The sequence below is a fragment of the Ambystoma mexicanum genome, chromosome 8 (genome assembly GCF_040938575.1).
Source record: "Ambystoma mexicanum isolate Mex_15411 chromosome 8, UKY_AmexF1_1, whole genome shotgun sequence".
Classification (NCBI taxonomy): Eukaryota; Metazoa; Chordata; class Amphibia; order Caudata; family Ambystomatidae; genus Ambystoma; species Ambystoma mexicanum.
Window position 1 is genome coordinate 987,956,220 of NC_090929.1, and position 26,280 is coordinate 987,982,499.

The 26,280-nt window shown below is 42.1% G+C and overlaps 1 protein-coding gene across 1 annotated transcript in view; it reads left to right on the forward strand.

The window, feature by feature from the left end:
* LRRC38 (leucine rich repeat containing 38) overlaps positions 1-26,280 on the forward strand; it is an 820,566-nt gene that overhangs the window by 148,460 nt on the left and 645,826 nt on the right. The gene's annotated exons all lie outside the window — the stretch shown is intronic.

The following is a 26,280-nucleotide window of genomic DNA, read 5'->3' on the forward strand; positions in this document are numbered from 1 at the left end:
ACGGGGCATGAGTGGGGGGTGGCCGGGAGGGGGAGAGACACACGGGGCATGAGCGGGGTGTGGGCGGGAGGGGGAGAGACACACGGGGCATGAGCGGGGGTGGGGGTGAGGGAGAGAGACACACGGGGCATGAGCGGGGGTGGGGGGGGAGAGAGAGACACACGGTGTTCGTATGCATGCAGCAGATCCCGCTCCTCGGCCCTCTGCTGGCCACCGTGTGCTGATGGTGTGAGCGGGGGGCTGGAGTAACAGGGGAGACACGGAGCATGAGTGGGGGTGGGGGGAACAAGAAGGACACACGGGGCATGAGCGGGGGTGGGAGGAACAGGAGACAGACACGGGCGGACTTAGTGTGCAGGAGGCAGATCCCGCTCCTGCTGACAAAGCCTCTCATGCGAGGAACAAAGATGGCGGGCGTCTCTGAAGCCAGACGCACTGCACGCTTTCACCGCATCCAATGAGAGAGCACGTCAGATGTCCGCGGAGATCACGCAATCTGCTTGCCCAATCACCGTCCTGTCCGCGGAGCGAACAGGGAAGTGTGTCCGCGAAGCGAACACAGATATCACTAATTATTTTCACTTACATTTTTGTCATTTTTTAAAAAAACTACTGGATGGATTTACACCAAATAAAGCAAAGCACGCTTTCGGGACCAAGCCGCCGCTCCTGCCGCAAATTTGGTGTAAATCCGTCCAGCGGTTTGGGCTGTAGGCGTGAGCAAAGTTTCTTCCCATTATGTCTATGGGAAAAAATAAAAGTTTTGGGACCCCCCCTATAACTTTTACCCCCCTGGACGAATCCAAACTTTGCAAAAAAATTCAGAGTGGGCCCTATACTTTTTTTGCAAAGTTTGGTGAGGATTCATCCAGGGGGAGCGAAGTTATAAGCTGCCTAAAAAGTGCTCTTCCTATGGAAACATCAACTTAATTGTATGTAGTGGGGTGTGTTGGTGTGTAAGAGTGGTGGGGGAGTATGAGATAGGTTCAGTGTTCTGTTTTTTTTTATGTGCTAGAGACTTTTGTTGTGTTCGATTTTTCTGCGGACAACACGGCTGTTCTGAAATGTTCGTAAATAAACAGAATGGATTCGGTGTCAAGTTGAAAGTGCTCTAAGAAGACTCGTGGGGTCCTGGAATGTTCGCAGGGGGTGTCCTGAAGACGTTGTCTGTATTGTTCGTTGTCAAGCTGAAAGTGTTCTAAGAACACTTGCGGTGTCCTGAAATGTTCGTACATAAGGAAAATGGGGGTGTTCTGAGGACGTTGTCCGTATTGTTCGCTGGTAAGTTGAATGTGTTCTAAGAACACTCGCGGTGTCCTGAAATGTTCGAAAATAAACAAAATGGGGGTGTTCTGAGGACGTTCTCCGTATTGTGTGCCTGCTTAGCTGTATCCAATGAGGGAATGGCACAGAGAATGAAGTGGAAATGGTAGAAGGGCTGTCTAAGAGTTATGCGGTCCGCGGACAGGGCGTGCTACATCTGGGATTTTCCAGCAAATCCAGCATGGAAAGAAGACTGTAGGGATCAGCCAATCAGATGTTGAGGTTGTGGATTTGTGTTCAAAGAGACTGTGTGTAGTGAAGATGGCAGAAGTGGAGAAAGTCAGGGTGTTGGTGCTTGGAGATATGTTTGTGCATGGTTTACAACAGTATGCTCAATGCAGACATATTGCAAAGAATTTTGATGTTAAAGGAGTGGAGGTGGTGTGGAGCACTGTGCCTGATTGCAATGTACAGGGAATTGTACAAGTTTGTGAAGATATGGGCTAGATCAACAGTCCCCATGTGGTAGTTTTGCACTATGGTGCTTTCCATTTGGGCTATGTCAGTGCCTCTACTTTTTTGGCAGATTTGGAACACTTGGTTCAAGCAGTAATGAACATCCTTCCAAATGCCACAGTATTTTTTTCTGGATTAGTACCTAGGGCAATATGGGACAATAGTTCAGTTTTGTTTCCTAAGCAAAACAATGCTAGGTGTGTAATCAACCGAGGCATGTGTGTCTTTATGCTTAGAGATGGTATGTTCTTCTGTAATAATGAGAATAGTGATTCCAGTAATGCTGTTTATTTTAAAGAAGATGGCATTTCCTTATCTTTTATGGGAAATGCCATTCTGTTTTGGAATGTAAGGGTTGCTTTGGAGAAGGTTATGTGAAGATTTTTTTGGAGTAAAGTAAGAAAAAAAAAATACAAAATAACAGGTGCCTGTCAAGCATCTGCAAAAAAAAAAAAAAACGCTCTTTTCAGAGCGATCGAGACATACGGCGTGAAGCTTATTAACTGAGAACTTTCACGACGGGATTTATTCCAACCTACCGACGCGCCAGCCACTGAAAAATTCAGAGGAGACCCAAGGCCTCTTTGCCTCACACCCCCACTTTCCTTTGAGACAACGCGGAACTGGCGATCGTCTCTTGTCCTGAAGAAGGTTGAATATAATATACAAGGGAATTAGTTGCCCACGCTAAGAACTAAACCGAAACATGTCAACAGTTTTTTTCTATCCCCTGAATGTTGACAGAGGGACACATTGCAAATCAATCAAGTGTTGAACTAAGAAATGCTTTAACTGCTATTGTGATATGAACAAAATATAATTCTCTATTGTTTGTGAATATGATGAATGCATGAAGAAGTTGTGAATGAAGTGTGTATGGAGGGATGTGTTTTTGGTTCAAAGAGCCATATTTCACATGAATAGAATTGTTACTGTGCAATCTGATGTACGCTTTTTGTAAAATAAATAGTCAATGATTACAATTTAAACAGTAATCGGATGTTATCTCTGGTCTGGTTGGTCTATCTTTCTTCAGTTTTACTATATTGCCTGAAAGACCACAGACAAAAATCAGGCGTCCCTTATTTTTTCTCTACGTGACAAGTTAAGCCAGTTCTGAGTTCCGCAATGCATCCAGTGCGCATGGCTTTTGATGAAGCCATCAGTGATGTCATGCATAATGTAATTAGTAATGCCACCAGTATAGCTGTATCCATAGTTGGTCGTATAGTTGTGGCCATTGTATGGTTACATACAATGGGCACAGCCATAGGCCATGCCCCCAATCATCTGGATACTGGCCATGACCACAGTAATATGTGCACAGTCATTATGTAATGAAAATGAACATTGTAAATTGAATAATGTTGTTTTTTGGCTTACAAAATGCAATAAGCAACATTTTAGGTATGGACACTTAGTTAGATATGGTAAGAAGGGCCCTGAAGCCTAGGGGTGTGAGGCACTATACAAACAATATATAGAATAGAATTTGCACTTTTCTGTCTGTAAAAAAAAGAAAGAAAATAAAATCATTATAGAACATACTTTATGAAATACATTAGTTACAGTTGTACACATATGTTGAATTATTTTGACCCTCATAAGTAGTACATCGTATGCACGCTGTTTGATACAACATTTGTGCGTGGTACACTGTTGTTGTCTTCACATATAATAATCATTGATCTAGTCATTGGGGAAAAACCCATACACAGTCTAAGGTTTACATGCCAAGGTGCATTCAGAAAATCCATGGCGGTGTGCTATCTGTCTGTCAGGTTGGAGTATTGGAGGAAGGTCCTGTCGTAGCACTGCTCTACAAGGATATCCCTTGAATCTGCATTGGAACTGCTTTGGGATCTGGAACACGCAGTCCTCTTTCTGTTTCCACTAAATAATTAGAACTTCCTTCATAAACACTGCGCATGCGCAGAGCGCTGCACAGTCTGCTAGATGTGTGCTAGTTGTCTGGTGCTCGGTGAATGATGAGGGGTCCCAATTACTGGTAGCAAACCAGAGCATTACACCTTGTGACTCATCAGCTCTAGCACTATTTGGAATATACATATTGAAATATGCTCATGACTTTATAAACTCTATACATGGAGAATCTGGCGTAATCCTATTCATTACTACGTGACTGCAACTGCAGAATTAAACTTTTGGGAGCAATTGAGAGCATTTTCCATTCATTGCAGACTTTTGTATTAGCAAAAGGGTTTTCACGTTGTTGTTTCTTCACGGCCTTGACTGTGGACCAGAGTCTCATTGAGTGGCAGTGACTCAGTACTTGACTTCCTTCATCGGATTACTGTACAATGAGTCTTTCTTGGTGTGCACTGTGACTGCTGAGGGTCTTCTCCTTGAGCAGACCTGTGAAATGACAACTTTACTCACCATTGCTGCAACCCGAAGTGCACTGCTGTTTGTCGAATTCACGACTGGAACCAATTTTAATTTCTTCACCTTTTAGTATAATCACTGCACCCTAGCTTTTTTTGGTTCAAGTGTGAGGCAGCATACGTATATTGCACAGGTTTAGAAGTTTATTTTACTACAGTACCGAGCATTTACATCATGGCTAATACTCTCTCCTCATTGAAAACAGGGATGCCGACTGATTTGAAAATATCAAGCGCTTCGCTTGTTTTAAAATCAACGCCAATCAGACCATCACCTGTTAATGCCATGAAACGTAAAATGCTGACGCATACGCGCACGATTCAGAAAAAAAAGATATGCACTGGTGATATTCGGGAGTTTTGTAAACCAGAAAATAACATGAACAATATTTTGCAGGCTGGGGTTGCTTTACAAATAAAAGATGTAGATTCTCATAATACTTCTGTTACTGACACTCAAATGATGTCACTGGATTTTCATCGACAGCCAATTAGCAATAAGGCACATTCAATGGGAGTAAGAAGTGAATTGCCACAGTCAAGGGAATTATCTCGATAGTTACCCTTGTCAAACCAACCAGCTCTAGTGTCTATGTTGTCCATTATTGAGCTTTCATCTCCACACCTGAAGCGCATATTGATGCCGAAGAGGTCAATAATTTTATTGGCAATATTTCCATCATTGCATCAACATCCTTTAAAGACTCTGATGTGAATAGTTTGTACCAGTCACCAAGTCTTTTTGACAATTCCACTCAGACTGTACTGTCACATTCATCAACCAGAACATAACCTAGATCTGTTGCGAGCAGAAATGGTGATGAGTCTCTCATATATAGAACCACCTATGCAATCACAAACTGCTTTATTGGAAATAACCTTACAAGCCATGAATATGACCATTGTGACACTCACAAAGCTGTTTGAAACTTTGCACTTCAAATTGAAATAACAAAATAGACAAATAGATCAAATTTTGACGTGGATGATGGAGCTGATCAAAGAAAAGATTCCTCTGAGACAAAATGGAGGAATTTCAACATTGACCAAAGAGAATCCTGCTCTTGCTGCAAAAGTGCATAGGAGTGTACTGAACAGCTTGTCAACGAACTGGGTGCACTGCAATAGTTTTTACGTGAGTTTGGGTCTGTTATTGGTAGCAAGGTAGGTACTAAAGACATGACTCAGAGGTATGAGTCTGGTGCAATGGTTGGTCTCCAGGGGCACAATAATCAGATTAATTTGCCAATTGATCACAAATCTTAAAGTGGCCAACTAGAGGAAGAACCAACAAAAAAGAAGGCACCTGACTCTCTCCTTAGACCTAATCAGAAAAAAAACTCATTGATAAAGAAGTTTCAGAGCCAATAAATACATATAATTTGTTCAATGTTGAAATTGGTGGAAAATAAATGATGTCCCTCTTGTGCGTCAAAAGAAAACTAAAAACCAAAAGGGGTTGCCACCAAGAGCGCAAGCTAGTACAAAACCGTTTGTCAAGAGATTGGTACCCAAACACAAATCTGCCTTGGCAACTTGTGCAGTGACAACCAAGTATACAACAATAAGTACAAAGGAGAGAGATAATCCTACACAAAGTGTTACTCAAGTCAAGGATTACTCGCCCTTAAATGATCTGGTTGCAGCAATTACAGCCTTGGCAATGGAATCTGATAAATCAACCACAATTTTAGTAGACAGTCAACCTCAAATGGAAATAGTCCATTAGACTGCTCTTCTATTAAACAAATGTGATGAGGATCGAGATTTGATTATGGCCGATATACGTGCCCAAATTGAGAAATCTATTGCACAATATGTATAATTACAACACACATCTGCAAGTTCAAATGCTACAGTGCACCATATGACTAAAATTGAGCATAGCTCAGTTTATGGTGGCAGCCAGCACAAAACCTTATTATCTAGTCAACAATTAGAGTGTATCTCACAAACCATGCTGCGAAGTACTATTATCACAGTAAATGATACTTAGAATCAAGAACCTAAATCTCAGAACTTGGCACCCATGAAAACTAAAATTACAGGAGAGACATCCACCTTAAAGTCTACAGACAGTCCAAAAGCATCTAAGGGAATGCCATTAGTAAAAAGAGGAACAGAGGATTTAGACATTGGTCTTAGTCATGAGGACCAACGGGCACTGCTTACAGAAGGTGCAAAACGGTTAACACTCACACCACAGCTGTTGACACTGTAACAGCACATATACCTAGTGAGGTTGTGGAAAAAGCTGTTGGGGATCACATGAGAGAGCAAATATCTAAGGCAGTAGAGAACTATATGACCCAACAGATGGCTGACAAGCAACTATTTATATAGGAAAAAAAGTCTAGCTTTAATATTCGGATCAAACAAGTACAATTTGGGTCTGAACTCAGACCCTCTAATATATGTCGTAAGACAGACTTAAAAATAGAACAAATATAAACAGCTGCAAGACCCGGCCTAAAGTGACCAACACATAAAAAAAATGGGATAACTATCATTGCCTCATTCTTAAATGTCGACCTACACCATTCACAACATATGTTCTAAATAGGATAAGTATTTTGGCCATCTGTGAAGAAGTAGGCAGTTTGCAAGATATTACCTCACTAGATATCGAACAGCTAGAATTTGTCAACGATAATGATCTTTCAATTGTCGGGCTGTGGATCCAGTCAAATGTGGTTAGAAATGCCTTGTGGCAGGCCAAATGGACATTTATGCACTAAGATTTGTTTTGGCCCAAGATCCTGTCTTTATTGACGATAATGGTGAACAAAAATTGGTAAGTAAATTGGTTCCCTTTGCTCATGACAGACAAAAAACTGTCTTAGAACATGGGGGAGCAAAGAACTCAGAACGATAAACAAAACATGAGATACAGAGGAAACCCAACGAGAGAAATGTATAACCAAGAGTACGAACTGAAAAATGTGTAATATCATTAATAAATTGGAATACGTGTGGGTTTTCGCATTTGATGGGAGCCAGTGCTGACTTTCTTGCAGCATTCAATATTGTAGTATTGCAGGAAACTTGGTTACTTAACAAGCCTATTTGGGAGGATCACACCATTATTTTACATCCTGCTAAGGTGTCCTCTAGAGGTCGTCCTTCCTCAGGTTTAGTAATTGCCATAAAAAAATCAAAGGGATTGGTGTATATCAGAATGGCCAGACCCTAATCTGTATTTACACATGGCCAAGGTAACCTATCCTGGTGGAGCAATGGCTATTATTAACATGTATCGAAATTCCAAGGCCATAACAGATGATTTTTTTCCTGATCTGGCACAATTGATGAACACCATACTAATGACTCCTGAAATTACAAACACCATGCTGACGGGTGATTTATATTTGCAACTGGTACCTCTTAACAATGCACAGAGTAATGTGTCATGTCAACGTTGGCTCTCCTTGATGAGAGAAAGACATTTTAACATATGTAATGGATCTTTGACTGAGGACATACCTGCCGCTTACACCTGGCAGAGAGGTCAGAGCACTTCCAAACTTAATTACATCTATGTTGATTTAAATACATTTAATGTAGTGACAAGTTTTAAAGTGCTAAGACAAACAAATAGTGACCATGAAATGCTTCGATTGGAGTGGGTTGTGGATAAACCATTGTGTAGTGCTGGTAACCTGAGATTACAGCAGCCCATGGTCATTAACAATGCAAAAACACGTTTTAGCTGTAACACACATGCTCTGACTTCTTTTAACATTAATCTTGTGAGTAGATATAGGGATGGTTTATCATCAAGCAAGTTATACACATCTTACTTGCATCTGTATCATAATTCACATCCAAGATCGACCCAAATGTATCACAAGCCTACACATGAATTTGATGCCCAAGTGCAAGCGATGAAATCTATGCTGAGAAAACAAAAAAAAGTAATTGCACTCACAAATATCCCTGAGAAGAAAAAGCTTATAAGTGCAGTAAACTGTAAATATAAAAATTGGTTACACTCACATAGACTCCAAATGTTGCAATGTGATGGTGAGGTGATGTTGGAATCCATTTCTGCAAAAAACACAGCACAAATATGGGCCTTAATAAATATTGCCACTCATGCAACTCAGAAACTGTTACAATTGAATGCCGTAAATGAGAATGACTGGGTGACTTATTATACAAATATGTATGCCATACCGTACGATAATAAATATGAAACTGTGATAGAGTCATCACATTACGAGGGATTACATATCCTTGAAGAGGATGTCTTGTTTTTTATCACCAAACTTACAAACTCACGGGCGCCAGGCCTTGATGGCCTCAATAATTTTATGTTTAAACAACATTCCAATCTATGGGCTAAAATTCTCCATAATATTTTCAGGCAAATCATAAAAACGAATGTAATCTCTCCTTCATGGCTTTCATCTGTCATAGTAACCATCTTCAAAAAGGGCGATCGGTCATGTGCCGATAACTATAGACCCATTGCACTCCTCGATGCGCCCGGAAAATCATTCTCAAAATTTATCTTGAGGGATTTCAACAAATGAAATAGACCTCTGAATTTTTTAAAAGAGATCCATATCAAACTGGATTTATTCCAGGCATGGGTACTAGCATCAATTTGTTAACTATCACATCAGTAAGTTCTCATCATATCATACTAAATCAACCACTTTATCTAGTTTTCGTCGATCTGCAAGCAGCATTCGACTCTGTGTCAAGAGAACTACTATTAAGAAAATTGATCTTACAGGGGTGTCCATCTCACCTTGTCTCTCTTATTAGAGATCTACACACAGGTAATACTATACGTGTGAGACTAACATTGGATGGTAGATTGACCTTACCAATTAACACTTATAGAGGGCTGAGGCAGGGATGTACCTTTGCCTCTGCCCTCTTTAATTTTTTTTTATCTCAGACATAGATGGAGCTTTCACAAATATCATTACTGATGCACCCAAGTTGGCGAACAGACCTGTATTATCTCTTTTGTATGCAGACGATTTGGTTTTAATTTCAAAAACGCCTAAAGGGTTGCAAAGAGCTCTGGATGCCTTAGCGGAATATGTTGATAAAAATCTCTTAACCATAAATCTGGAAATAACGAAAATCATGAAGTTCAACCAATCTAGAAAACATTCCAAAACAACATCAAACTTGAACCCTTAAGGGGGCAAAATTACAATGTGTACAACAGTACACTTATTTGGGCACAGTTATTGCAAGCAATCGAAGGGCTGAAATATACAAACAAACTTTAAAAGTTAAAATAACAACTTTCATTCATCAAGTGAAAATTATACAACCCAAGTAAGGCAAATTCACATTTAGGCCAGCCATTTCTTACTACTCTCAAAAAGTTGTACCTATCTTTCTATATGCTTCGGAAACCAAGCCAATAGTAGACGATAGGGTATGGACTAGTCTGGAGGGTAAGCATTGGCGTAGCATTTTACAACTTCCTGCATGCATGCCTGTAGATTGGATACTCTATGAACATGGGCTATTTTCCTTGCATGCTCAGTATATGTGACAGGTTGTTGCATTATCTAGAAAGTGTATTTTGGCTCTTAAAACACCTACAGTGCTGGAATTACTGTCAGATTATGTTTTTTCTTCTACAGATAAACTTATCTCTAGGTATCGTAAGTTGGTAATTCATGCTTTGTCATTGGCAGATGTGGCATTATTGGTCCTTTTACAAAATTCCATGAGTGTGAAAACAAAACTTTTTCAGAGAGGCTGGATCGCCACTAGTGAAAAATATATAACATATTGAGACTTCCATGACAATCTATTTGTAGACAAAAAGTATAGCAATCCTGAACAGTACACTCCATCTCAGTCGCACATAAGTGATTTTATGCGATTGAGATGTAATCTCTGGCCTACTTGCGAAGTGCTCGCACGACGCAAAATTATTAATCACTCTGAAAGTCACTGCCGTTTTTGTATGAATCATGATCAGAAAGAGAGACTGAGACATTTGTTAGTAGAATGTGCAGGTCTGATGGACAAACACCTTAAATATTTCAGAAAGGCAATGAAGGATTATCGAGAGTGTTCTCCAGACCACCTCTGGAAGTGTATTCATTCTGGTCTGCTTACACATACACGAATTAGTGCCATTGGTTTTTTGAATGGATTGAATTTGAAAGAGACACATATATATAGGTTTAAAGTGGAGCAAATGCACTCAACTAAGTGTTATTGATTAGTCTCATGGCACAGTATGTTATTTGAGTATGAATCAGTACTAACTGATTTTAGATCAACCTTATTTGATTTTATTTGACTTTTTTGGTGTTTTTTATTTTTGCATATTACTATTTTATTTTTCTTGCTTATTTCTTTCTTTTTTAGATTTCATTTCATTGTTTCAAGGGATGTAATGTCTTTTTGCATTTAAAGAAATTGTAATTGTAAATGTACATGATTGATTGTATTTAGTTGTGTTTATTTAAAACGTTTTCTATATTGTAAAGTTGACTTATGCCAGATAAATCAATAAAAAAAATAAAATCCATGGTATACTTTTATATAGTTTGTGAGACAACCCCTTTATTTTACTCATTGTTTTTTTCCGACTACTGAGCAGGTTCTCTGTAAAGTATAACATCTGCATTTTTTCCCATCCTTTTTTGCCCCCCCTTTGTCCATTGTTCTACTTTTCTGTTCATTATTTTGGTTAGTTATTTTCTTTTTTAAAAGATTTTTCTTTTTAGTGGCATAGTTCTTTTTGTCATGTATTTTTTGATTGTATTACATTTTCCTTCCAAGTCAGACATTGTCCACCATGTCTAACCACAGTACTGGCAGTGATGATGTCATAAAGGTCCAAACACCATCCCTCTGTCCCGACGTCACCCACCATGTGTGGGATGAAAAAAACTGCAGACAGCTGGAGGTACTTCATGGTGGAGGAGCACCATTCAAGAAAAGTCATAGAATAGGTGCAGTGCTGTGGTCCCATTTTATTACATAGAATGTTTAGGTCAAGTGCAAGCAAATGCACCTTTAACTTCAGATTAACCTTAAACCCTCCACAAGAAAAACATTCTACGTGGATTAGTGCACTGAAGCAATGTATTAGCAACAGAGTGCAAGAAAGGAATTCGTCCAGACTTTAATTTCACCAAACCAGAGGAACAGTGCACGAAGTTGATTAAGACGAAAAAGGGAAAGAGTTGAAAATGTAGATCTTCTTGAATCTCCAAATAGAAATCTGTAAGAGGGTGAACAATAGTTTGATAGAGCAGGCTCTGAATCACAGTATAAATGCACTCTGAGTTTCCGCTGCAAATAAACCTGTACCTATTTACTGACACTATCTTAAACGTTATCCCATTAAAAAAACACTATGTAGCACAGCATATAATCTTTATTAAAAATCTAATTTGTAATCTTCAGCAACAGAAACACAATTACTTAATGTAGCTCACACACACCACACTGCAAATAAACCTTTAAATATGTAAATATTTACTAAAACGTTCAACTAATTCAAAAGATCCAAATATTTTGACATCAGCCACAGAGTCAGCATGTGCAGTGTGAGTTCTGCAATCAGAATGGCTGAATGGTTCCTATGATACTTTCAAAAATCAATGTGAGCACCTTCTTGTAGCTGCGCATACACGAAAAAAATGTACATACTCAAAAACACACATTGCCTAGGTTTCAAAGTTCAAATGATACAAGGGTAGAGGTGAGGGCATGGAATCAGAAATACATGTAAAATTGTGTGGTGTAACATCCACGGAATAATATGATTATTGCACAGAAATATGTGGCTTAATACCTACAGCTATTCTACACAGCAACGTGTACAGTAATAACCAATCAGCTGGCGTGGTACGTTAACATGGCTATGTACACGTGGTGCAATGCTGAATACCCGTGTGTATGCCAACAACCAATGAGACCAATTATTTCTATTTTTTAATAACCATGGCTATTGTGAAAAACTGTGGGAAAGAAAATAGCTTCCTTGTTCTCCCCTGATGGCCTCCTCACCTCCCATGCCCTCTCCCATTTCCCCTATAACACTTGTTTCTGTGACGCAGTTTCATTTGAAATGTCGGCTAGCCCCAGGTTATGACAGAGGGTATGCAACAAATGTTTGACCCTCATGTTATAAACTTGGTCCCTAGCCCCCCTCCAACTCCCACATTTCACTTGGTGTCCTCCTGCCTCCCCCACACCTCTAGACTATTGGCATTTGCATGTTTTTTCACCTGTCAGGTGGTTTTGGAGGTTCGGCAAAATGAATGAGGACTAGGCCAAAACTGCATTATTTTGTTTTCCTAATACATTTTTTATTTTTCAAATAATCTTCAGTCTGGGGGGCCCATAACAAACTTTTTTTTGCAAAATTTCAGCCAAATCATTTGCACGAATAAAAGGTTATTAGCAATTCATTCTTGGGATTTCCTACGTAACTCCATTTTATCTTAACGGCCACTATGTGTATATATATACATATATATATATTGACCTGCCACAATTGTAAACACCACTACTATTTCACAATACATTTTATAAATTGGGATATTTTTAAGCAAAGCTTTTTGTAAGTGCAAAAGTGCCCATGAGAGTGGTATGCTATTAGCACATATGCTATTTGCATAAGTACATAAAGGCAGACAAACATGGCCAAAAATTAAGACATTTTAAAACTGTTTGTAAATTAAATCATCCTTCCATTGTATATGAAAGCCAAAGAAATAAAAAGGCATAGTGGTCTCAGAAAGTGAAGTACAAAAATGTCAACTTATCTCACAATTTTTAGACTCGTGCTTAGGCTCAAAACAGTAAAACACAACCTAGTGATATTAAAACCGACGCCTAATGCATGGAGACCAGGTTAGATAAGGGACGTACATTAAGCTGTCGTGAAATCTATTGGACACACTGGAAAGTTCCATATTCTTTCTCACCTGAGAGTATTTGGACAGTTGAATAGGCCTGCATTATTTGACAAGTGGATAGCAAAAAGCACAAGACATAAAAAGGTCAATGTTGATGCTCATTTGGGGCAAGCCTGTTTTTGGATATCTCAGGGAAAACGGCCATTTCACACCACCAAGTAGCTCTTATGATTGATTGGGAAGGAGTGGCCTCATAATTAATACAAACTTCACAAATGTATATAGGTTGGAACGACCTTAAAAAAGGAATTCCAAGCCCATCTCGTTATGAGACGCAAAACCAGGGACCAACTGGGGAAGCCTAAGTAACCTCTTACAAAACACGTTCTGGGTACGTTGACTTAAAGGTACGTTTTTATGAAAGCCCCAAATACATGCTCCAAATAACACCACTGAACTTCGCTTCATGGACATTAATAATATGCCCTTTAGTCTGGGTTTTAAAAGATTGTGCAAACATAAAAATCCTTCCAATTGCTTGTCATACAAGTCTGCTCCAGAGACGACACGCTGTAATACTCTAGGGCATGTACCTGGGTGACATACCCTAGTCATGAAAGATAATTCTTGTTTACATTCTTAGGTATAACCATGTCTTAGTTATAACAGCCGATTTCTTTTAGCATTAATATGAAACCCTTTATTGATCATAAAGACAGCATGTTTGTCTATCAAAGTCTGTAATGATCTCGGGGTGAGAAGAAACAGAAAAGAGAAAAAAAGAATACAACAAACCATGTGTTAGTGAAGCGTGACATAGAATGCGGAGCGTTTTCATGGGGGGTGGGTGTGTGGGGGTGTTAGCTCTAACCAGCTTACTTGTAGTAGGTCTGCCTAGGCCCAGGCACTTCTGGGTCTCAAAATCATATGAATGTGTGGCTTTCTGTTCCTTTAGTGCTTAGACATCATATCCAGAATTGCTGGTCTTGTCATTTCTGTTTGGAAGAAGTCCAGATGTAGCTTTCTTTTTGTTTCTAATGTTGAAGAAACCGTTTTCTTCGGCTTGCAAGTGCTTTTTTGATAGATAACATGTCGTTGCAATCACATTCCCACAGACTGCGGAATAAAGTTGAGCAATAGAAGCAGGGCTTCTGGTTTTACGTCACATGTCAGCACCAAATTGTTTCTTGCAAGTAGCAGTTGCACACAGTGGTAGAGAACCACGTCATATGACTAAGGAAGGCTCCTTAAGTTGCATTTCCAGTATATGTGTGTTTGTGATATTTTCAGTTTGTGCATCTGGCCTCGTACAGTGAAGTCTTAAGCATAGTTTTACTGGTTTTAAGAGGCATTAGTGCTGAGTGCTCGCACCCGACTAATCAGATCACTCGAAATCCATGCCCTACTGCCTGATATAAGCCAGAACTCACAGAAAACGGACATATGCACATGTCTGTCCTTTACCAGCGTCTACCAGCCTCTGCCTGCACAAGCCCCTTACACATTTCATCTGAAAGGAGCATTTACCCCACTTACCTCGCTGCCACTGTGCCCTCCTCTCCCCCACCCCACTGCTCTTCTTTGACTGTGACCATGGCGCTAACAGCATATCCACCCTCGTTAAAGACCCTTGCTGCATTTGGCACTATTAACTTATTAACTTGGGAGGGATACCAAACATAATCAGCAAATAATCTCACCATTGTTAATATACCATTGCTGTACCATTTTTTTAATGATGAGCATCTTTTTTTCTTGTTGAGTCATTGTGGCTGCCATTTTGGAAAAGGAAAAGTTCTGGTAATGTTCATACTCATCATTAACTCTGTAAAAAACAACTCAAATCTTTTGACACAAAATGTACTCTTCTTGAAATGGCAATAAAAGGAAACACGTTTTTAACATCTGCTTAACTCAGCAGTATATCTATGAGCTGCCACACAATATAACTCTACCTGTTTAACAATAGGCTATTTCCAACATCATGACTCCTGCAGCTCTCTAAATCTCTTTTACTGAAAATCACTTTTAGTTTGTGCCTCCTTCCTGCATTGAAGGTAGCTGCGCTTGTAAAACAGGGTCTCCTTCCTGCATTGTAGGTAGCTGTGCTTGTAAAATCGCTTTTAGCTTGTGCCTCCTTCCTGCATTGAAGGTAGCTGTGCTTGTAAAATCGCTTTTAGTCTGTGCCTCCTTCCGGCATTGAAAGTTACTGTTTGTTTGAAAAGTGTGGTCCTCGGTGTCCCCCAACCCCAGTGTTTTGCCCGGGACCGCACCCCCCTCCGTGTGCCTCAGTACATCAGCCTGGTAAGTTCCCTCCTCACCATCACAGCTGGCTTTGTCACTATCTATCTCCCCTATCTTCTGTAACTGCTTCTTTATTGCCTGTCCCTCCCCATCACTAAATCTGGGCAGAAGAAACTTAAGAAGGACATACTGGGCTCCAACCCAGGCCTTCCTATTACAGACACCTATGTCACGACTTCCGCCAGAGAGATTCTTACTGACATTCTCTTTGTCATTACCTCACTCGGCCAATGGACCCGGTACATGGTCGCCTTTCTCTCCCCTATCGCCTCTTCTCCCATTAATGCTGGCACCCGCTGGTGGGTCCCCCTTGACCTCTTCATCATTTCCAGGGGCATCATTACTGTCTAAGGAAATGGAACCATCATGGTTCAGGGTCCTCAACCCAACGTTCTTTTCTTTGACAGGCCCCTACCTTATCTCTCAAACCTTACCTCTTCCCTTGGACAGACTCCTTTGCCTGCTGTACCTTTCTCATCCTATGCACAGGCTCCCTTGCCCACTGTGCCCTCCCCCTCCTCCTCTGCGCTAGCTCCCTTGCCTGCTGTGCCTTCCTCCTCCTCAGCACAGGCTCCCTTGACCACTGTTTCTGCCTCCTCTTCTGCACAGGCCCCTTTGCCCACTGTATCCTCCTCCTCCTCTGCACTGGCTTCCTTGCCTGCTGTGCCTTCCTCGTCCTCTGCACATGCTCCCTTGGCCACTGTGCCTTCCCCCTCCTATGTACAGGGTCCCTTTACTTGCCTCATTATCCTGGCTCCCTTGTCGGCCTTGATCCCCAGCCATCCTCCACTATCCCTCTGGTTCTCTTGCCACCCTAAGGGGGTGGGAGGTGCATCGTCCCATGCAACCCCCCATGCTAAACTCTTGCTCCGCAGTCAAACACTCGTCTGACATCTGCAACCTTCTAGAACACATGGATCTAGATGTGCTCGCCATCACAGAGACATGGTTTAAGGACAGCTCTGTCACAAGTTTTGACACACTCCTCCCTGAAGGATACAAGATCATCTCTGTGCCCAGGCCCAAGAGGTCAGGAGAGGGAGTGGCGCTGATCTTCCCAGAATGGATACCTGTGCCTAGTCTGCAGGCTCTCACTCTCTCCTAAATCTTCTCTCCTTATGGCCACCTTCTATCGGCCACCAGGACAATGCATTCTGTTCCTATCGGAAAGCGCTTGACCTGGCCTCCTCTCTACTCCTCCTCTCAACTCCTCCTGCTGGGGGGCCTCAACATCCATCTGGACTCTACTGACTCCTGCGATTCCCTCTCCCTCTCTATCTCATCTTCTGACCCCACGCACACAGCCGGCCACACTTTCTCTCATCTCTAGCGACATTCCTCCCTCTCTATCCCTCTGACTACCTCTCTCTCTTGGACGGACCACTCTCTTCTCTCTTCACACTTGAATCTCTCCTCTCACATTGGCACACCTGGCACGGCCACTAGGTTTCAAAGTCACCAGACCCATGAAAAGAGTGACAGCTGCTGCCTTTGCCTTCACCTACTCTCTGCCTCCTACTCTTTCGGCTGACTCCCACTCTGACGCAGCCCTTACTAATTTCAATCTCTCTAACACCCTTGATACTCTTGCCCCTGTCATCAGGGTCCTCCACAACCATCAGTCTGGCTTTAGAGCATCCAGTGGCACGGGAACTGCTCTTCTGAACACCTGTGAAGACCTGATCTCAAATCTCGACACTGACACTCCCTCTGTCCTCATTCTTCTTGACCTCTCCTCTGCCTTTGAGATGGTTAACCATAACATCCTGACGCACGTCTCTGTGACACGCTGGGAATCACAGATCAGGCTCTGGGTGGTCAACCTCCTTCCTCTCGACCGCCCATCCCAGGTGGAACTTGGGTCCTTTCTCTCTACTATCACTCTTTCAACCTGTGGCGTTCCCCAGGATTTTAACCTATCCCCCTGGTTTTTCAATGTGTAGATGGCTGCCCTTGCATGTGTGATCTCCACTTTCACCTCAAACTTCCAGTGTTATGTGGACGACACTCAACTCTTTCAAGCTACCCTCAGCCACTTCCTCTACCTCGCTCATATCTGACTGTCTGTCCGCAATTCAGTCATGGTGTGCTGCAAATGATGTCTGCCTCAACGCAAGTAAGACTGAAATCGTTCACATTGGGACTCCTGCTCCCGCTTGCCCACTCTCACTCTGGTCGGCCTCCCTTGGCCCTGTGCCCCGAATCCACCAATGAGGCAAAAAGCCTTGGAGTCATCTTTGACTCAACTCTCTCCTTCTCCACTCACATTTCAGACATTTCTAAAAAAAAGTCCAACTACCAGCTGCACCTCCTCAGATGTACTCTTCCTTTTCTCACCTTCCCCAAGCGGCTCACTGTTTCCAGAGCACTGGTTCTCTCAATGTTGGACTACTGCAACAGCCTCTTTCTCGACCTCCCTGCCTCTGCTCTAGGCCCACTGCAGCTCATCCAGAACAGAACCGCAAGACGATCCTTGGCCTCAAGCCCACAGACTGCATCTCTCTGGTGCTGAAATCCCTTCACTGGCTCCCCGTGGCTGCAAGGATCAACTTGAAGACCTGCTGCATTGTCCACAAGGCTTTATGGAGCCTGGGTCCTACCTATCTCCAACAATGGCTACCTAAATACTTCCTTCCCAAGCCCTCCGCTCATCTAACTCCAACCTTCTGCGATTGAGCCGGTTCTCCAAGCAGAGATTTGGAGGGAGATCTTTATCTTCAGCAGGGGCCTCCCTCTGGAACAACCTCTCTGCCGCCCTCCATCTTGAGCCTGATCTCCTTAAGTTCTGGAAACTCCTTAAGACATTCCTTTTCTCCTCTTCCTTCTCTCTCCCCCCTGCCCTGCTAACCGCTCCATCCCGGTCTCCCTCCTTGTCCACACAGCATGCTGACTGGTTACCGGGTGTACCTCAGAGTCTCACAGGTCCCTGGCTCCCTCACCAGTCCTCCCGCACTTGTCTCCAGGCCTGCACTTGCCTCATCGCTAATGCACTTGATCAATGACCCATGACAGTGGCATCTCCCTGCACTTAATCCAGTTTCTGATTGACTGGGTGCACTTGTCCTCCCACCCTCCTCTGCACTTGCTCTCGCCCCCTCCCCTCTCCTGCACCATCTGTGGACTTGTACGATCTGAATGCACCATGCCTTGATGATCGTCTATCTATCTTCCTTCCCTGTCTCCTCTCCTTGCATGGTGGCGGCTCAATACACTTAGAAAAACTGCAGAAACGTCATCAAACCTATTTGCTGTTATCTACACTGTTAATTGTATTATATGCACTTACTCTTGCTGGCAGATTTGTATCGTTCAGAAATTCAAGGCCTCTGATTGACTGTTGTTTTTTTCCCTTGTTCCCTCCCTCCTCGAGCGCTTTCAAACATGTGTCTTGTGTATAGGCGCTTTACAAATAAACATTACCATACCATACAGTCTTGATGTCCCTGCATTCTGGCGCTATGCCATTCATCCCTGACCCGCACGGAAGCAATTCCAATTAATTTACTAATATACATCTACGGGCGGGCAAGAACTGTGTGCTTCAAATGGTTACGAAATGACCAAAATGTTGGTAACTTTTCACTGATGCATAGAGGTCTGCATTTATTGTAACCAGTTTCACAGTTTGAGATACTGAAAACAAACAGAATTAATCTTAATGCATCTTATTTTTTTTTATTGAGCCCACCAACTTGTGATGGGACATGCATTTTGTTTTAGTGTCCTTAAACGCTTGAACCCAAATGCATTGGAGACATGCATGCTCTAATGCAACATGTATCATGACTGGCAGGCAGGGGCATAGACTTTTGGTTTTCTGGCGATGCCGGTGGGGGGGTGACGGCAAAAACAAACAAAAAAGTCCCACGCAGCAACCACGTACTCGCCACCCCTGCTGACAGGAGCACATAAACTGATGTGAATTAACACGTTTATGGAGTGCTACATACCGGTATTGTACACATTCAAAGGTATCAGGTAATGTTATCGCCATAAATAATATCGCCATATATATGGTCGCCCCTGGGAAATAGCATAGACAACATTATTTATGGGGATAATTTATGGGGTAAATGGGAGCGAGGGTTGAAGGGTTGTCCAACGCTCGCTTTAAAAAATATAGGGGTGGCGGGGGTGTCCCTCGCTGGTTCCATATGTTAATGTCGTCACAAATAAACTGCACCATTCTTGTATGGCGACACCTTTGCAGGGATATTAACACATGGAACCCTTTCAAAGTGCCTTCAATATAATAAGGTATGGAAACTGAAGCCCAGGATCACACAGTGTGGGTAAGGGGGAACAGGGAGTGGATCACTGAACATCTGATGTAAAGTGTGTAATTTAGACCAAACCTCTTGCTGCCCCAGGAAGCGATTTCACACAGCACTCGCTGACTTTGTGGGGAGGCTTGCTAGTGTTTTCTACTTTTTGTAAAGTTTAAAGAGCGAGCTCCTTAGTGGGTTGTTGCTCTCAGCGGAGGAGTCCACATGTCAACCATTTCTAGAATTGTGAACGGTTGCAGGCATAACTCTTGTCTTCTCTTAAATGTCTATTGCATCTTTAGATTTGAGATAACGCATTTTATATGATACTTAATTTCATGGTTCCCTGCAAACTGAAGCCTATTTAATTATTTTCATTAAGATGTTTGACTTTTCTATTAGCACCCATCCTTTAATGATACAGCCAAACAACAAAAAATCTATTTTGTCTAGTTACTCCACACTATCCGTACTATTGCATTCTTCCACCTACCCACACGATCAGATCCACGCAACCACACCCATTAACGCCCATATAAACGCCAAACAAATCTATTTGTCTAGTAACTTGTCACTAGCCGTACTATTGCATTCATCCACCTACCCGCACAAACCGATCCATCCAAACCACACTCATCAGTTCATCACGCACCCACGCCCATCAATGCCCTTTCCTTTTATTCATCCAATCTTTCACGCTTATCCATCCATTCACACCTATCTATACATCAAATCACGCTCACTCGTCCGTCCAGTGACATAAAGGTCACATAAAATCCACACAATTTAACCCATTCATCAGTCCATACACTCACACCAAGCCAGCCAATCACACGCGTATATCTTTCCGTCCATCCCTACAGATACACCCACACTTTCAAAGAATTAACCCATCCATGCATCGTTATCGATTAGACATTACCTCCACGTCCCTCTTCCTCATCCCAGTGCTCACCGATGAGGCTCCGCCTCCACTACAGGAACTTTTTTTCCGGAGATACGAATCGCCTACTTACCCACAATACAGCAGTTCTTTTTATCCTGTCTCTGAGAGGGACTGGATTCTCCGGGTGCTTGTTACTGCTTCCTCCGTGTTGGCGTCTCATGGTAGGTTATGGGCTCCCGGGCTTCCTGCAGGGTTGAGCATTCACGGCTTGCAGGGACCTACCTACTGTGGGGCTTGGGATCCTTTTGCACATTTGATTTATATAAAGTTCCGCCTTCGGTTGCTTTTACTACAGCTCTTTTATGGTCGCAGTGCATTGTGGTCCCCCTCCCCTGTTCCGGCAGGTGCCCGGTTGCAGGCAGGGTTTCTCTTTTTACATACTGGCTTGGGTGGCCCAGATGGCCTGACTGGGGCAAGGCTGCTCTGATTATATGTGCAGATTACTGCGTCTGTGTTTATGCTTCCTGTTGTTACTGGGTAGCGGCTTTTTCAGCATCGTGCTGCATTCTCTTTTGGTGTTTGGCATTTGCAGCTCTGTGTGGTTCAGAATGGGCAAGCATTCTGAGAAAGGGCGACACGTGGACTCTCCTGCTGGTTCGAGGAGTCCTGAACATTGACATTCCAAAAAAGAAGCACAAGAAGCCCTTGGCTTTTAAGTTTACCTTATCACAGAAAGAGATTAAAGGTAATCGTACAAAAATGCTGCCCTCATTTGTGCGCCCCCGCAATTACTGCGACTTTGGGGGTGCACAAAATGAGGATGACATTTACTGCACCCAAGCACAGCAGGGGTTGCGGGGGTGTCCCCCGCTCTGCTTGGGCGCTGTAACGGGAGTCGGGGGTTGCGGGGGTGTCCCCTGCTTACCATTTTTGGTAAGCGGGGTACACGAAAGAAAAAAAAAGAAAAGCACCCTGCGGCGTCAGCTCTAACACACGCTAGTGGGAGGAGCGGATGCCACAGGGATATCAGGGTGCAGACGGCACACACACAAGTGTGCCGCCCTAAAAGGTACATTGGGGGTGGGGCCTGGGAAGGGAAAAGCAGGCCGGGGAAGCAGGCACAGTGATCTATATGATCACTGTGCCACGCGGTAACTGGCATCGGCATTTCGGCCTTCACAGTTATGGGCGGCGCATTGATCACATAGATCCGATTAAAGTCCTTATGAAACAGGCTATTGAAGAGCATAAGGATTCTAGGGGCAGTTACAGGCGTAGGGTTAATCCCTCCTCGTTGGCTTCTTCTTCCTCTTCCTCCTCCTTGCCCTCCACAGCCTCTATCCATTCTTTGCTGGTTTCCGATTCTGATGATGACGCGGAAGGCAAATTTCTCTCCTGGCATGAGGTTGAGACTGTGATGTCCCAGCTATTTAAATTACCAGGATCCCATTTCCTGGCTCTGACACTTTATATGTAATACGTCCTTACACCCACAGATTGCCATCTGGATTACGTCCAGCTATTGGATCGTGTGTTTCTGTTGACTACGTTGGAAGACAACACCGCAGATACAAACATAGCACCATTCAACCTCTTTTTGGCTTTACACTTCTCGTGAAGTAACCTCTCAATTTCCAAACCGCATTCAGTTATTCGGCTATTAGTTATTTTACTACTCTCTTGCACACTACTACATTTCTTTTTCTTTTTCTTTTTTTCCTTTCCTACATCTCAACATGATATGAATTTTACTACGTCCTGATATGTGATAATTTTTCATGACTATACTATGTTGCAATATGTTTTGGTCATTTGTATTATAATATTCACTACTTAATATCTTATGATTATGCCATACTTAAATCTGTTGTTGTTATCATTACACCTTAGTAGCATAGACTTGCCCTGACAAAGGAGATAAATGCTCCGAAATGCATTGGCATATTAAATCTATTCAAATTATGAGATGTGTTAGCCGCACCCTCACTAAGATTTGATTAGTGATCATTTTTTGAAATTGTTCTTTTGATAAACAAATATCACACTGATTAAGACTTGGACTTTATATTTTTGTGAAATTCATACTGCTCAAGTAGTGAACATTTATTATTTCAATAAAAAATTTTTTTTTTTGGAATCACATTACCCTTGTTGGGTTTAAACGGAGAGCGCGGCTGTGTGACTAGGTTTGTTATCTTGTCTCCGGCTTCACATGTTTTTCGAGTCAGGGTGTCTCCAGACTCATCGCAGCCAGCTCCTGTGAGCATTGTTCCTAACTTTTCTAAAAACCTTTTTATGCAAAATGTTCAGTGATACCAGATTAAAAGTGTATGTACTTAGTGGTGCCCACTTATTTCCTTTTGATTCTCGCTCCTCCTCTCATGACACACACGTAATTGGAGGCACACATTGATTTAAATTATTCACCAATATTTTTACTAACAACATGTCCTTTGAGGATATCGAAGTGCTTTCAACTAAATGTGCAGAAACCCTAGGGTTTTCAAATGAGGAGGCGGCTGCTATTCTCAAACTGATCAGTGAAACGACCATTGGCACGCATGCTACCACGACTAAAGACCCGGCCAAACGCATTAAACAGCTTGAATACCTAATACGTAAAGAGATTAACCGGAAGCTTCATGCGATCACATTGGGTCGCTATTTCAAGAACCAACGCATCCCAAGAGGTTTGCGCATTCAACTTCACCAGACCCTTTGCAAGGAAAGTAAAGAGTTCGTACGTAAGTGGGAAGCCATTTTGAACAAGTATTCTTTAGACCTAATCCTATTAACCATCCAAGAGCTGTCTACAAATTTAATCGCTCTCAACACTGAAATTCAAGATATTGAGAAGGAACTCGTAGGTTCGTTGGAGAAAGAGGAATATGACATTATTCTAACGGCTATCAACATGAAACTCGAAGACTATAAGATGGAGTTAGAGCAGAAAAAAGTGAAGAAGTTTAAACGTGATACCTACGACTACATCAACGAAGAAGTTTATACATGGATGGAAAAATACGGACCAGTAGCACCTAAAAAACTCTACAAATATCCATCTGACAATACATCCAGCTCTGACTCTGAAGCACAAAGGGACCCTGACGTCCCGACTGAGCAGACATCGAGCAATCTGAATCGCACGACCAGCCCTCCTACACAAACACCTAGGACCTCTGCTTTTTTAGGAGCTCGTCCAAAAGAACCCGCAGGGGGAGGAGGAAATCTCAGAAACAAGCCACAAACGAGATTACAACTAAGGAAAACTTAGTCATTAATATATCCCGTAAAATACTGAGTAAGACTGAAGAGAACACACTGCAAAAGGGGTTGAGTTTCGTGCCCACACATAGAACGACATTGTTTAACACCAAGATTGAACTTTACAAGTTCATAAGAAAACTCAAACCTAAAGTGTTCTTTGAGGAACTTGAAACCCACGAGAGTACTTCGGATGCTCCTGACTTTCAAGAGTTTAGAGCTAAGAGTGGATTTATACCACCAATCTCAGTAGCATCGATTGATATTTTCCAAAAACGTGTTACCAGAGACCTTGAACGGATCAGCTATAAAATTCCAGCCCATAAGAATATGAAACCCCATGTGATGAAAACTATTAAAAATCTTTACTGTGATAAGGACATTGCAATACGTCCAGCTGACAAAGGAGGTGCTTTGGTAATTATGAACACTACTGACTATGATACAGAATGCCCCAGACAACTACAAGATCAAACCATCTATGCACTCTTGGACCATGATCCTACCATGTCGATCAAACAAAATCTTGAAACACTACTTGACAAAGCCATGGAACTGGACTGGATCAAAGAACACACCTGCAAATTCCTGAATAACACTCATCCCAGAATTCCCAACTTCTATACACTACCCAAAATCCATAAAGATCTGGCAAAACCACCAGGAAGACCTATAGTTGCAGGCATGGACAGCATTAAGCAACCGCTGGGAGTGTATATCGATTTATTTCTCCAACCTCTAATACAGAAAACTTCCACTTATATTAGAGACACCACACATTTCTTACAGAAACTCAACACCACAACCTTCCAATGTGATCATCTGTTGTTCACTATCGATGTTAAAAGTTTGTATACATCCATACCCCATGATCTTGGCATAGAATCTGTCGAATGGTTACTACTGGAAGCACCAGCAGTTTGGGCAAAAAAGAATTCATACTGACTCTCCTTCAATTCATTGCAGAGAATTCATATTTCCAGTATCGCAATAAGTTCTTTCTACAAATCTCCGGTACATCGATGGGTGTCACTATGGCACCATCATATGCGAACTGCTTCATGCACAAGTTTGAAATGGATCACATACTTAACAACAGAGAATAGAGCAAAAATATACATTTGTGGTCACACTATATCGATGACATTTTTGGAATTTGGATAGGTACTGAAGCCACATTCAATGACTTTTTTGAATATCTCAACAGCATTGACCAGCGCATTCAGTTTACCAGTGAGATATCTAAAGACAAAATTACATTCCTTGATGTCCAAATAGAGAAGAAGGATACTAGCTAGAGCACCACTCTGTTCCGTAAAACCACTGATCGCAATAATTTACTACATCGTTTGAGCTTCCATCAACCCAGCCTACTTAGGAACCTACCGTATAGCCAACTATTGCGAGTCAAAAATATTGTTAGTGATCCCGAAGACTGTTTAGCTCAACAATCTGAAATGAAAGACAAATTTGTAGCACGTGGCTACATAAAGGAAGAACTTGATTAAGCATCCCAGAGAGTGAATGCTCTAGACCGGGACACTCTGTTGTCCAGTACCACCAAACCCAAGAGAGAACTTAAATCACCAGTATATGTCTCAAGATTTTCTGTTCAAAGCAACAAGATTAAAGAATTCCATTAAAAAACACTGGAGCATTTTTAAGAACGATGTAAGAGTGCAGAATCTATTTGACCAACTTCTGGTATTTGCTTACCAGAGAAGCAAGAATCTCTGAGATGAACTTGTTCGCACAAAACCCCCCATGAGAGAACCTATTACCCAATGCACAGGGACATACCCCTGTTTACACTGTGCAAGCTGCAATTTGGTAATTAAAGGCAACATTGTATACCATCCCAGCACAGGCAACAAGATCCTTCTTAAGACATTTGGCACCTGTGACAGTGTGAACATTATATACAGAATTAAGTGTTCCTGTGGGAAATATTATGTTGGACAATCCACGAGAGCAGCTAAAGTACATTGGAATGAGCATCGCTCCTGTATTCGTAACTCAAACCCTAACTCAGCTGTGACACAAATCAGGTTCGTAATCCTGGAAGTGTTGAATAAAGTTAATCCCCATGAAGATTTGGGCCTGCGGCTCAATTAAAGAGAAACATTCTGGATTGACAGACTTGGGAGTCTTTATCCCAATGGCCTCAACGAAGAGATCAATTATCATTGCTACATCTAAATCTGTTGTACTTCCTCTTTGATTCCATGTAATGTTGTATAATCTGTTGAAGATTCCCTAAAGGTTTTCGTTTGTTTGCATCACATTTACATACCACCATGTTTGCCTCCCTACAAGTGCTTCCGGCCCTTTATGTTATGTTGAGACCGTTCTGGTATTTGATGCACCTCTGCATGTATAGTATTCTTATACTGTCTAATGCCACCCATAGTCGTTCTTACATTTGGTACCATTTGTATGTACTATACTGATACTTTGTAACTCCTGCGCACTTACGCTTTTGCACCTGTGTCGCCATTCCCGATCATTTGTTTGGG